This window comes from Sceloporus occidentalis, unplaced genomic scaffold (genome assembly GCF_023333645.1).
Source record: "Sceloporus occidentalis isolate IW3139 unplaced genomic scaffold, rSceOcc1.0.p SCAF_110, whole genome shotgun sequence".
Lineage (NCBI taxonomy): Eukaryota > Metazoa > Chordata > Lepidosauria > Squamata > Phrynosomatidae > Sceloporus > Sceloporus occidentalis.
Window position 1 is genome coordinate 579,947 of NW_028317090.1, and position 14,454 is coordinate 594,400.

The 14,454-nt window shown below is 42.7% G+C and overlaps 1 protein-coding gene across 1 annotated transcript in view; it reads left to right on the plus strand.

The window, feature by feature from the left end:
- The window catches only part of LOC149283165 (adenylate cyclase type 2), a 354,857-nt gene that overhangs the window by 118,573 nt on the left and 221,830 nt on the right, over positions 1-14,454 (plus strand). The window lies entirely within an intron of this gene.

Sequence of the window (14,454 nt, forward strand, 5' to 3'; positions counted from 1 at the left end):
CCCTGGACGGCGAAGCGAGACAGAGACTGTCCGGGACACTTTTGGTGAGTACCGTATTGGCTCGGATATAGGCCGCCCCCGTATATAGGCCGCACCCTAAAAGTTTGGTGCTTTTTTAAAGAAAAAGTTTTTTTCTTTAAAAAAGCACCAAAAAACATACTGCCACTCTGCCCCCCCCGCCCCCCGAGATATGCTACCACTGTCCTCCCTCCCCGAGATACGCTGCCACTGTCCTCCCTCCCCGAGATACGCTGCCACTGTCCTCCCTCCCCGAGATACGCTGCCACTGTCCTCCCTCCCCGAGATATGCTACCACTGTCCTCCCTCCCCGAGATACGCTGCCACTGTCCCCCTCTGCCCCCCCTCCCCAACTTACCGGAGCAGACTCCCGGGTGTCTTGCGGGCCGGCGGGGGACATCTACGCAATACAACTTCCGGTGCGGCACATCCGGCACCGGAAGTTGTATTGCGTAGACGTCCCCCGCCGACCCCGCAAGACACCCGGGAGTCTGCTCCGGTAAGTCCGCGGGGGGTGCAGAGGTAAAACGCATCCGCACGATGCGCTTAGACAACCTCCCGTGCCGGCACCCCCCCCCGTGGGAAGTGCTGGCAGGGGAGGCTGTCTGAGCGTATCGGGGAGTAGGATGCAGGTCCCCTGCACCGCTGCGGGGGATCTGTATCCTAACCCCGCTGCCTGCCCGGCGCCCGGGACTGCATGTCCCGGGCGTCGGGCGCTAGACCCCGAATATAGGCCGCACCCCCACTTTAAAGTCTTAAAGTGGGGGAAAAAAGTGCGGCCTATATTCGAGCCAATACGGTATATCGTTGCCCCCCCCCTCCCTGCCTGCATCTTCGCTCCATAAGACGCGGCTGATTTTTCATCCTACTTTGGGAGGAAAAAAACTGCGTTTTATGGAGCGAAAAATACGGTAATCTAGCATCGGAGAAATAACTTACGGTTATTTTTCTTGGTGATCTAGTGGAGTGACTGAAAACTCCAGGTTACAGTTGCCAACAATATTGTACTAAATGTGTTTTCAGCTCAGGCTACTGAATGCTGGGATATGACATCATATGTGCATTAAACTCTGAAGATCACACATCTATAAGCTCTAATGCTATTAAAAAAACACATGCCAGTTAAAACTGTAACATTCTTAATATTTTAAATTGTTTAATGTCCAATTTGAATAGCTCTTCTATACAGTTTTTAAGTGTTATGATAAAGATTATTTCTAATAAATCTACTTGTATCCTACTAGTTTTCTACCAACCTCCTGTTTGGCTCTGTATAAAAAAGTCTAAATAAAGTACATCTACTGAATTCCCTGGTCTATATTCACACTGGTTATCTTATTGAAAACAACAGGAAATTTGTATTTACAAATATAGTATATGTAATTGTTGCTAAGATTCTGTTCTGAATATCTGAAAATATTTTTTCCCTGTTTTGTTCACATTCATGTATTAATATTGAGACATTAGATTAGATGTAGAAACCATTTGCAAAGATGCTAAAAATGATATTTAGGATACTTTAGATTAAATTATTTTTTTATATCTTCTTTACTTTACCATTGGTATTATGGTAAATGGACATGCCACTATCTGTTATGGCATATAAACTAAGAATATTACAAATATAGCGTCCATGTATTACATGGCAACATCAGTATCCACAGTCATCATCTCTGTAGACCTTTTCACTCTGATCTATTGAGGGTTATGTATAAAAAGTATTTATGCTCTACCATGCTGATTGGACCATTCTTTTGTTTGCTAATGTGATAAAAGCAGTTTTAAAATCTTTGCCCGTATCAATTTTCATAACCTTCTCTGCTGCCCTAACGGATGCCTGTTTACTTTAGCCATGGGGTGAAGATTTACTTTGAGAGTACTTTTTTCTTTACTTCAATACATATATGTTTTGTGATGACATCACCGTCTATGTTCCTCTTTTCAAATAAAATGGTGACTAGGATTAGAAACACTTCATATCTCAAAAATCTTTTGGATTTTTATTTTGTATTGGTTTTCTTATGTACTACTACCAAAGCTGTATTTATAGTCCACATGCTATTTGCCATGCTATACTAAACTAGTATACCTATTTTAAATATGTTAAAAGAAATAAGTAAATGTCGGAGAGGTATGATGGGGAAATGGGTTGAAAGTGAATAAGGCATGGTAAAAATGATAGACTGATGTATTTCATTTTATTCCTTACGGGTGCCTGGGACCTGGGTGTTTAGGCATTTGGAAACAGGCCAGTGCTATTCTCAATATTTATACTGTGCTTTACAAATGACAACTATTTTTCTGCACATGTGCCTGATGAATAATAGGAAAGGTTTCCAGCCTGGACATTCTAGCATGCACCATACTGTTTTTTGGAAAGCAAAAATATGCAGCATCCTAGATTATAAGGCAGATTTCACCATAAACAAGGGTTAATGTGTTATGCCTGATAGTATAGTGATACTACAGAGATGTACACCATTTTAAATTACATTTAAAGTATTTAAAATGCAAAAAACCTTGTTGATGACCCACGAATATTCGTCCGTTCCTGTGTTCGGTTCGGGTGAATATTCGTGTACATTCTTTGTGTTCATTCTTTTGTTTTCTTTGTTTCTTTTGTCGTTTTTTTGTAGAAGGGGTTAATGCGGGGTTAACGTGGTACGCGCAACACAGCAGCTTTGGCTCCAGGATTTTAAAGGTCTGTACGAGCAACTATATTGGTCGCTGGCAGGGGCCTCCTCTGCCATCAACCAATGAAGTTCACCAATTGGTTGATGCCAGAGGAGGCCCCTGCAGGCGACCAATTGAGTTGCTCGCATCGCTCTTTAACTCCTGAAGGCGAACCTACGGATTTCCGCTCCCGGGGGAAGGGACCAGGGAGATTACAAAACGAAGACGAAGACGAACACTAAGATTCTTCGTGTTGTGTGTCTTCATCTTCCTATACGTTTTGCCGCTGCCATGTTCGTATGTTCGGTATTCGGGCTGAACAACAAAAAAACACCCTTTGTGTTCGTTTTCATGTTCGCCTGAATACGAATACACAAGTCTAATGAATTGTAATCCATTATATAGGAATCCCATCCACCCTAAAGCTATGCATTATCCAGCTCCAATGCATACATCTTTTGAATTGTGTTCACTAAAAATTAAAACAATGATGATCACAATTGGATTTGTCTTTTTATTTACTTAGAATTTACTTTTCTCTCGCAGAAAAATGTCAAGGTTGCCTGGTGACCAGTGAACTTTCTAATGAAAAAGTATAGATTTATATATAAAGCAATGCTACATAAGAAACACATACAGTACTGCAGAAAGACATGTTATAGAAAGTTAGAAAACCAAAATGTGGCTGCACAATGTGGCTAGATGTGTGTCTGCCAGTGCCTGCTCAGGCCCTCTGCCCTACTCCTTCCTTACTCTGAGGAATCATTTAACCAGACATATTAGTGTCAATATCCAAATTCTTAATTCACCATGACTGTTCTTTACTGTATTATTGTTAAATTAAAATGGAATGCATGCACTGGGTTAAAGCAACTTTTTTGTTTCAAAGTGACGGCAGATAAGAACCATTAGGCCCATACAGTCTACTTTCCTTAGTACCTGCCTTTATCCTATATATAGCTTGGCCGTATGCCTATACCATGCATGCTTAAATGTCTTTACTGTTTTAATATCTACCACTTCTGCTGGAAGGCTATTCCATTAAACTTGTGCCCCTGTAGCTTATGACTATGTCCTCTTGTTGTGGTAGTATTTCCCCTTAAATAAACTCTCTTTCTTTACCTTGTTGATTCCCTTTAAGCAATTAAATGTTTCTAGTATATACCCCCTGCCACGTCTTTTTTCCAGGCTATATATGTTAAGATCCTTTAACCTGTCCTGGTAAGGTTTATCCTGTAATCCATGAACCATTTCAGTAGCCCTTCTCCGAACTTTCTCCAACATTTCTATATCCTTCTGGAGATACGGTCTCCAGTACTGTACACAATACTCCAAGTGAGGTCTCACAAGTGATCTGTACAACGGCATGAGCACTTCCCTCTTTCTACTGCTAATACCTCTCGCTATACAACCAAGCATTCTGCTAGCATTACCTGCCGCTCTACTGCATTGTCTGCCTACCTTTAAATCCTCAGAAATAAGTACCCCTAAATCCCTTTCCTCGCACGTTGAGGTTAGTACAGTATCAAATATTCTATACTCTGCCCTTGGGTTTTGGTGCGTTCCTGCTGACGTTGGGGACATTCCCACTGATATCACCCCCATCTAGAGGGAAAATGGGCGGGGAGTGGGGCTTGTCAAGACTCCGCTCCCGCGATCCAGAGGATTCGGGTGTTGAGAGTTCCCAGGCATGCTTATGCCTATGTTCCAACCTTTGTCATACCTGTGCTCATTACTCCTCATACAATGCTCATGTACATTTTTAATTGTTTTTTACAACTTTCTTAAGAGAGCAGGGGGCTCCAGATATCATTATGTCTACCAGGCCCGGACTGGGACAAAAAATAGGCCCGGGCATTTGAGACTGAGCAGCCCATTTTTATTTATTTATTTATTTATATGCCAGAGATGCCACTGTGCCCCCTGATATCCCTTATACCTCCTATATGACACTCTGTCCCGTGATAGAAAAACTGACAGCGCTAAAATAGGTATGAAAATATATGCTTTAATAAATAGACAAAAAAAATTGATAATACATAATACAATATCAATATATATATATAAATATATGGACAATACAAGCAATAAATCAAATATTACAGCAATCAAAAAAAAATAAAAAAAAATTCAAGAATGCACATAATTAATAGATCCCGAAAAAATTATATCTGCCCACCAGGGGTTAATATATCAACAGAAGAAACATGGGGCAAATAAGCAAAAAAATAAAGATAATACTCCAGGCTAAGCTTACCCAGTGGTGCTTATTTGCCCTGTTTTTCTTCTGTTGATATATTAACCCCTGTTGGGGCAGATGGAAGTGAAGTAGTGGAAGTTGCGCACTAAAATCCAAATTCCCCGCAGCACTGCAGGGGACCTGGATCCTCTCTCGCAGCCAGTCACAAACTAAGAAACTCAGACCACGCCAACTGAATTGCGGCGCTCAGCCAATCTTCTAGGCTGAGCAATGTGACTAAAAAAAGTCATCATACACGGGACCCCTGAAGCCACAATCTAGTGCCACAAATCCTTTTTAATAAGATACGCAGGTTGAAATAAGAGTAAATAACACAATACCTTTACTTTTGCTGGGCCTAGAATGTTTTGACCTCTGAAGTGACAAATTCAGGAGGGCGTTTTATCTCTGGATAAGTAAAAATTAAATAGTTCAATTTAATCCTACAGAAAGTAAAGAGCCAGAAAACCGATGACTAAATACACATCAGGACAGGCTCTGCCACCCAGTCAGTCACACACACACACACAAGGACAGGCTCTGCCACACCAACACCTAAACACAAACACCAGGACAGGCTCTGCCACACTGACACCCGCATCTGGAGGGTTTCCACGGACGCTTTCCCTTTGATTTAGGTGATGGCCGCAGCTGGCTCTCTTGTGTATTGATGCTGCCAGCCCCCACGTGTATTTATGCACTCAAGAGAGCAGCCCCACTTTAGTATTGATTTATGTGATGCACTGATGCCCCAGCCAGCACTCGCTTGTGAATTAATGCCCCCACACCCTTGCGTATTGCCCCGTCAGCCAGCCCTACATTGTGTATTTATGCCAGCCACCCCCCTTAGTATCAAATCAGACCTGGCACCCAGACCTGCCTAGGACCCAGATTGGAAGAATAGGACTTGCCATCTTTGGCCCCAAAACAGCCCGCCTGTGGCATCTTTGGCCCCAAAACAGCCCGCCTGTGGCGTCTTTGGCCCCAAAACAGCCCGCCTGTGCCATCTTTGGCCCCATAACAGCCCGCCTGTGGCATCTTTGGCCCCAAAACAGCCCGCCTGTGGCATCTTTGGCCCCAAAACAGCCCGCCTGTGGCGTCTTTGGCCCCAAAACAGCCCGCCTGTGGCATCTTTGGCCCCATAACAGCCCGCCTGTGGCATCTTTGGCCCCAAAACAGCCCGCCTGTGGCATCTTTGGCCCCAAAACAGCCCGCCTGTGGCATCTTTGGCCCCAAAACAGCCCGCCTGCGGCATCTTTGGCCCCAAAACAGCCCGCCTGCGGCATCTTTGGCCCCAAAATAGCCCGCCTGCGGCATCTTTGGCCCCAAAACAGCCCGCCTGTGGCATCTTTGCCACCAAAACAGCCTGCCTGTGATATCTTTGCCCCCCTTACACATCCATGCTATCACACACACACATATTAATTCACAAATATTTACTCACTAATTCACAGATAATCCATTCACTCATTCAGATATTCATACATTGATACTCATTAATTCCCTCATTCAGACACTCATTTACATATACTCATTCACAAACATTCATTCACTCACTCCTTCACAGATACTCATTAATTCACTCAATCTCAAACACTCCTTCATGCAGCCTCCCCTTACCTGAACAACTGAAGATTTAAAGAGTACGTGCCGCTCGGCGCTCACAGACCAACCTGTTCTTCTGCACAGGAGGAAGCAGATGCGCAGCAGGGTCATGTGACGTACGTCACGTACGTCACGTGATTCTTTTGGATTCCTGCGTCCCCGGCATCCTCGGCTAGCCAGTAAGTAGCGGGCCCCCGCGGAATTAGTCGTGGGGGTTGCACGGGCCCCCTAGAGTGGCGGGCCCGGTCGCAGCTGCTGCAGGGTTAAGGGGCAGGTGCCCCTTTTGCCCTGCGTTATAGACGGCCGTAGAGGCCCAGTCAGTCCGGTAGGGGCTTGGAGCTGCAGCTCCATCAGCCCCTAAATCAATCCGGCCCTGCCGCGGCCCGGCCCACCGGGCAAATGCCCGGTGTGCCCGATGGCCAGTCCGGGCCTGACTATATCGGATGGTAAGGGCCCTCATTTCAACTGAGGGATGGTGCAGGCTGTCAAAACTGGTCAAAACGTGCCATAAAATTGCCAAACACTTTCAGTGCTGCGTGAAAGCGGGTCTACCCAAGCACCATCTACTTCAGGACATAAAAACCTGCAGGAACTCCACCCTGGACATCATGAAAAAGATCCATGGGCTCTGCACTTGGGCAGAAAGGACTGGGCATTAATTTTGCAGGTAGTGGTGTTCTTGAAAACGCTTGGAATCTTCTTCCTCACACTGAGGGGTCAATTCTTTAAAGGTTTTTCTTATTTTAAAGTCAGGCCTGTACTGTGGGGCTGGGTGTGTCTGCCTGCCAGTACCTGCCCAGGCCCTGTGCCCTACTGCTGCTGCAGCAGCAGCCACTCATTCCTTTTTCTAAAGGGATCTATTCACTCATATTGTAAAAATCTTGGGTGAAATTTGGTTCTGTACAATGTGTCTGCCAGTGCTTGCCCAGGCCCTGTGCCTTACTGCCGCACTCCTGATGATCTCCTTCCTTAATCTGAGGAATCTATTCTTTACATGTTTTTAGTAATGTACCGTGGGGCTGGATGTGCCTGTCTGCTAGTGCATGCCAACTGCCTTACTACTGCTACCTTATCAACTTGATAAATCTAATGGATCAGTTCATTAAAATCAGGGCCGGCCCGACAATGGAGCCGAGTGGGGCAACCGCTCCAGGCGGCACTTTTGAAGGGGCGGCACTTTGCTGCCCCAAGCCCTTTTTTTTTTTTTTTTTTTTTTTTAAAGCTTGAGAGAAAGGGGCGCCGAGTGGTTTTCGCTTACCAAGCTGTCAGTACCCACTCGGCGCCCCTCTCTCTCTCCTCTGCGGCGAGTCTTCCTGTTTGGTTTCGGTGCCGGCTTGTAATGCTGAGTGCCGGAAGATGTATTTTTTATAATTTTCCTTGGAAGGCTAAGGGTTTTTTTCTCTTAATGTGTTAGACCAGGGGCGTCCAAGTTTTTTCTGCAGTGGGCCACTTCATCAGAATTGTATACGTGCGAGGGCCGCACTCTTTTCTCACTGTGAGAAAATATGGCCTTTAATAAGATATGCAGATTAAAATAAAGTAAATGACACAAAACCTTTACTTTTCCTCTCACTAATTTCTGGGCCTAGAAAGTTTTGTGACTACAAATTCAGGATTCTGGATAAGTTAAAATGAAATAGTTTATTGATTTTAGGGATACACCGAAATTAAAATTATGGACCAAAACCGAAAATTCAGGGTTCACTTGAAATTTGGGTAAACTGAAAATTACCCCCCCACACACACACACACACTTTTAATAAAAGTAAGTCACACACCAAAATTGTACAAAAAAATTATATATTATGACTGTTAACAGCAATCTCAGGCATACCCAGATTCCAGCATGTACTGGTTGGCTGTACCAGTATTTTTTGTCCAATTTTAGTGTTAACCACACTTTAACCCCTTCGTGACAAAGGCTGATTCTATTTTTTGTACCCTTCGTGACAATGGCTGTTTTATCGTTTCTGCGGTGTTTGTGTTTAGCTGTAATTTTCTCTTAACCCATTTACTAAACCCACACAAGTTATATATAGTTTTTTTCAGGACAAGAAGGGCTTTCTTCAGACACCATAATTTTTTATATATGATGTAATTTTCTATAATAAAAATAATAAAATATGACGAAAAATTGAAAAAAAAAAAAAATTTCTCACTTTTATTTGAAAAATCTTTTATTCATCATAAAAAACTACTGAAAAAACCTGCTAAATAGATTCTACTATTTGTCCCGAGTTTAGAAATACCCAATGTTTTTATGTTTTTTTGCTTTCTTCTACACGTTATGGGGCAATAAGTACAAGTAGCGTTTTGCTATTTCAAAACCATTTTTCTCTGAATCTGGTAATTCTGTCTCCATGTGGTATTTGGGGCATCTTTGAAGCCAGCAAATTAAATTTACCCCACCAAACCATATATTTTTGAAAACTAGACACCCCAGGGTATTTTAGATGCTGATAGTTTAACCCTTTCCATGCACTAATCCTACCACCAACCCTTGTCAAAGTTTGTGATAGTAATTGTTTTTGCTGTTTTTTAAACATACTTTGTACTTCAGGTGTAAAATTACAGCTCCTGGTATATGTCACTGTCACACAACACGATATGTGTTCAGCAACATCTCCTGAGTACATTGATACCCCACATGCATGGGTTTGTCAGATTGTTTGGGGGCAAAAGGGCCAAATTTGGAACATGCCTCCTCAGCCGTATACCGCTGCATGGCAACAATTGCAGCAAAAATAGTAGGGAAGGAAAGGGTTAATGGCTCTAATAAAAAAAATTAAAAAAACCCTAAAAAAAAGTACAAAAAAAAATAAAAAGTAAAAAAAAATGTAAAAAAAAGAACCCCAAAAACAATTGCCACTATGCAAGATCACTGTTTATGCAGTGATCAATGGCAATGAAGGGGTTAATATTAAATGGGTGGCTCTTATAAGAGCCTTTGGATCAATAATAATATATATTATTGAGAATACCTAAAAACACACTGATCTGTCTCTCTCCCTCACTAGAAGCAAGTGAAGGAGGGAGGCAGATCCAATACTGATCAAAGGCAATGTTTAGAAAACATTGCCTTTGATTTATCAGATCATGATCACTCTTATGAGTGATCTGACCACTAGGGGTGTTATTCACTGGATGTCCATGACATCCAGCAACACCCCCCCCCCGATGATGACAGCAGGCTCCGCCCCCGGCTTGATGGGCGCCGCCATCTTGAAACACCGCATGTGTTTCGAAGACGCCGGCACCGGGAAGGTAAGTTGAGCATTTAGGAAGCGATCGCGAGTCGCTTCCTTTGCTAAACAGGTGTTGCAAAGATGCCTCGATACTGAGGCATCTTAGCAACACCAGCTAAGCAAAGGAAGCGACTCGCGATCGCTTCCTAAACCCGTTTTTCGGCGGCGGGCGCCGCCATGTTTGAAAGACGTGCAGTCTTTCAAACATGTTTTTTTATTTGCTCCTAGGAGCGATCGGGGGGGGGCCGGGAATGTTTTTTTTGGTGTTGCTCAATGCCTCGATGTCGAGGCATTAGAGCAACACCGTTTGAGTGAAAAAATCGATCACGGATCGATTTTTTCACCCGTTTAAAGACGTGCCGGTCCTGGCACGTCAATTGTCATAATCGTCACGATTTTCGGTGACGTGCCCGGACCGGCAATTGTCATCAAGGGGTTAAAAAAGTAACACACCACAATTGGATAAGAAAATCAACAATATGACTTGGCATGATAGGAGTGTGATTGCTAACAGCAAACACACTCTTTTTATACCCAGGCAACCAGTAAATGCTGGAACCTAGGCATGATGGGACTGTGATTGCTGCTAGCAGATTGCTGTTAGCAATCACACTCCTATCATCCCAAGTCAGCCAGTACATGCTGGTACAGGGTGGCTGTAAGTGCAGACCCCATACTGCTGGCAGCATCAATACACAAGGGGGGCAGCTAGCCAGGTTTCAGCATATAGTGGCTGACTTGGCATGATAGGAGTGTGATTGCTAACAGCAAACACACTCTTTTTATACCCAGACAACCAGTAAATGCTGGAACCTAGGCATGATGGGACTGTGATTGCTGTTAGCAGATTGCTGTTAGCTGTTAGCAATCACACTCCTATCATGCCAAGTCAGCCAGTACATGCTGATACAGGGTGGTTGTAAGTGCAGATCCCATACTGCTGACAGCATCAATACACAAGGGGGCAGCTAGCCAGGTTTCAGCATGTACTGGCTGACTTGGCATGATAGGAGTGTGATTGCTAACAGCAATCAGAGTCCCATGATGCCTAGGTTCCAGCACTTACACATCCATGCTATCACACACACACAAATTCATTCATTCACAGATTAATTCCCTCACAGGCGTACTCATTCAAACAACCTCTCCCACTCCCTTACCTGCTCTACAGCTCTCGATGCCACTCACAGCCTTCAGCAGGGGGCGTGGCCTCCCTCGTTCTCCTCACAGAGGAAGCAGAACTGGAGCAGAGAATAGACCCTCCCACAAGTAAGCAGCAGGGCTTGTGATCTTGGCTGCCGATCTCACGCGGGCCGCACCTCGAGGTCACGCGGGCCGCATTTGGACAGTAGAACTACTTCCTCACTTTGAATTCACCCAATACCAAGTCTTAGCTGCTTACCAACGAGCAAAGTATCAGAGGAGCGACAGAATAACAAAGTCAGAAATTAAGGTAGAATGAATAACCAGCGAGACTGAGAATAGCCAGGTCACTGTATACTTGCATTCAGAGATTCTACAATAGCCACATTGAATACAAGGTTATACACAGGATACAATATTGTAGAGAGGCCAGGAATTAGTCAAGATGATTATATCCCCGCTCAGGATAAACTACTCATTGAATGACCCATAAAATACTAGACATTTGTCGTTTGAAAAGGAATTTCTTATGACATCCTGTTACCCAATACATTTTTAATTAAACATTATCAATCAATTTGGGGTTGATTGGCAACTCAAACTTAATCTTTCTACTATCAAGTTGTTCAAAAAATAGTCCATTATAAACTTGCACACAAATCGACTTACCTTAAGCCTAAACCACATTTGAGTTATATATTCTGATTTGGCCACACTACGATGGCCTAGAGACCTTGGCAGAACAACACAGAGGATGCTTTCTCTGCGGCTTTGCCCGAGGCAGAACAAAAAATCTCCCCTCACCAGCCCTGTCCTTGCAGGGGCAGGAAGCCAGACGCTGATGTCTGACACCCTGCCAGGTCTCTCCAGAGATAGACTAAACTGCCTGCCCCTGGAGGAACAGGGCCGGTTGGGAAAACCATGTATCTCCCCCTAACTGGTCCCAAATAAAGGGATTACAAGTTCAGTTAATACAGACTTTTGTTCCACCTCTGCCTTTGCAATACATGCCAGCTATTGATGTTGAGCACTGGGATATTCCGTCACTCAGCATTGAACCCGCTTGCACTGAAATAGAGCATTGCGACAGATCGGGAGAAAGAACAGAGATAGTATAGAATATACAGAGAGAGGGGGAAGATAATGAACAAGATGGGAGATTGTATAAAGAGATTGTATAAAGAGGTGATAAAGTGAAATAGGAGGAGAGATAAAGTGAAACTGGAGAGGTGAGATAAAGAAAAAGGCAAGAGAAAAATGAGATAAAGAGAAAAGGAAGAGATGACAGAAAGAAAGAAATGGCAGAAAGTGAAGAGATAAAGAGATAGAGGAGGAGAGCTAAAGAGAAAGGATGTGGAGGTAAAGAGAACAAAGGGAGATAAAAATAAAGGGGAGCAATAGAAAAGAGAAATAAAGAGGAAGAGAGATAACGAGAAGTTGATAAAACGAATGCGACAGATAAAGAGAAAGGAAAGAGGCAAGAAGAAAGGGAGAGATAAAGAGGGAGAAGAGAGATATCAGGAAAAAGGAGAGATGATGAAAAATGGGAGCGATAAAAAGAAAAGACAAAGGGGGGATGAGAAAGGGGAGAGATGGACAGAAAAGCAGAGATAATGGGATAGGGGTAAAACGGGAAAGGGGAGAGAGAGTGTCCATTTTGAAAGTTTTGAATGTTAGGGCAAGTATATCTGAGGGCAAGCAATGGGGCAAGTCCTATGTGTGCAATCTGGGTGCTGGGCAAGTCATGTGTATGCAATCTGCATGCTTATATATGTACAGTGCCCCCATTAATATTGAGCAAACATTGTTTCACATTTTGGAAATTTTAGTCTCACGGATGCAAACACCGGTTTATCAAAAATAAGGAAAATTGCTAAATTTTTGTGTGGCACAATGATTGGCACCATTTTAGCCAATACTTTTTTGCTACCTCTCTTTGCCAAGATAACAGCGTTGAGTCTATGGCTGATGAGGATGGAGAATACTTGTCAAGGGACCTGAAATCATTCCTCCATACAATATCGCTCTAGATTGTTCAAGTTTTGAGGTGGACTCTCCTCTTTAGTTTACCCCACCGGTTTTCTATGTGGTTCAAGTCAAGGGACAAAGATGCCATAGTAGGACCTAGATTTTATGGACAGTAAACAAGTTTTGTGTTGATACTGATGTATGTTTTGATCATTGTCCTGTTGGAAGATCCACTGTCCATTTTAAGCTTTCTGGCAGGGGCAATACGGTGTTTCTTTTAACATCTGTTGATATTTGATAGACCATAGAGCCTGATCCCAAGTTCCATCAATTTCTGGCAAACTGAAGATGGTTGAGTTTGTTTTTGGATAATAGTAGAGGCATTTTTCGTGGAACCCTTCTTAACAACATGTGGTGTTGTAGGTGACATCAGATTGTAGTTTTGGAGACTTTCTGACCCCAAGACACAACAAACTTTTGCAATTCTCCAGCTGTGATCCATAGGGATTTCTGGCCACTTGAACCATCTTCTTCACAGTGTGTTGAAACAATATAGACACACCTCTTCTTCCAGTGTGACTCATAACATTTCCAGTTGACTGAAACATTTTAATTATTGTCCTAGTGGTGGAAATTGGCATTTTCAAGGGAGATTGGCCAATGTGTGACCTAATATGTTCACCCTGTTAAAAAAAAAAAAAGCAAATTTGCTGTTCCTAGTCACCCAGGAGTGCTAGAAAAAAAAAAATATCAATGCAAATATACTAAAAATATTTTTTTCTCATATGAATTCATAGAGGTGCCAATAATTGTGCCAAACATTATTTAACATTTTCCTTCAGTAGGATTAATGTCAATAATGATTTAACTTACTGTATTCAGGAGAAAATGTGTGCATGTGCTTTTAAAGCTTCAAAAAACACAAACATTATTCAAGGTAGAATAACCTTTGTGCTGGTTGTCATCATCTGAAAAATATTACAATTATATAAGCAATAAAGTCCTACCAGAAATACATGTTTTATACATCGTGTCCTATTTCTTGGTCTGATTTCTATTTTATTCATTAATTAATCCCACTGGGTCCCTTGCAGACGGCCTATGGTGTGACATTTGTATGACAGTAGCCTTGCAAGTATTTTGTAGCAAAGACATATGAGATTAAAAGCAGCATGTGGCTACAATGACTGAAAAAGGCATTAATATTAACCCAGTCATAACAGGATAAACCAAATTTGCTTGTTATAGTCATTGTTGGACGTAGGAAAAAACACAATGCAACGTGCCTGTAACTTAATAATTAATTGTGTTTATGTGTTCCCTAGAAACCTAAAAAAGGAATTCCCAATATTTTTGTCATTTTTTATTGTCAGTAGGTGACAACCAATGTTCCCTGTAATTTTTCTTAGGTGGTGTGCGCAGAAAATTTCTCTTGTGCAAAAATTTTTCCAGAGCCAAAGTTTTGTACGCACAATATGCTTCTGCAAATGTTACATTTAAATTGTTAGTCTATTTATTTGGTACAGCTCGCTCATGCACTACATTATAGTGTGATAATATAGT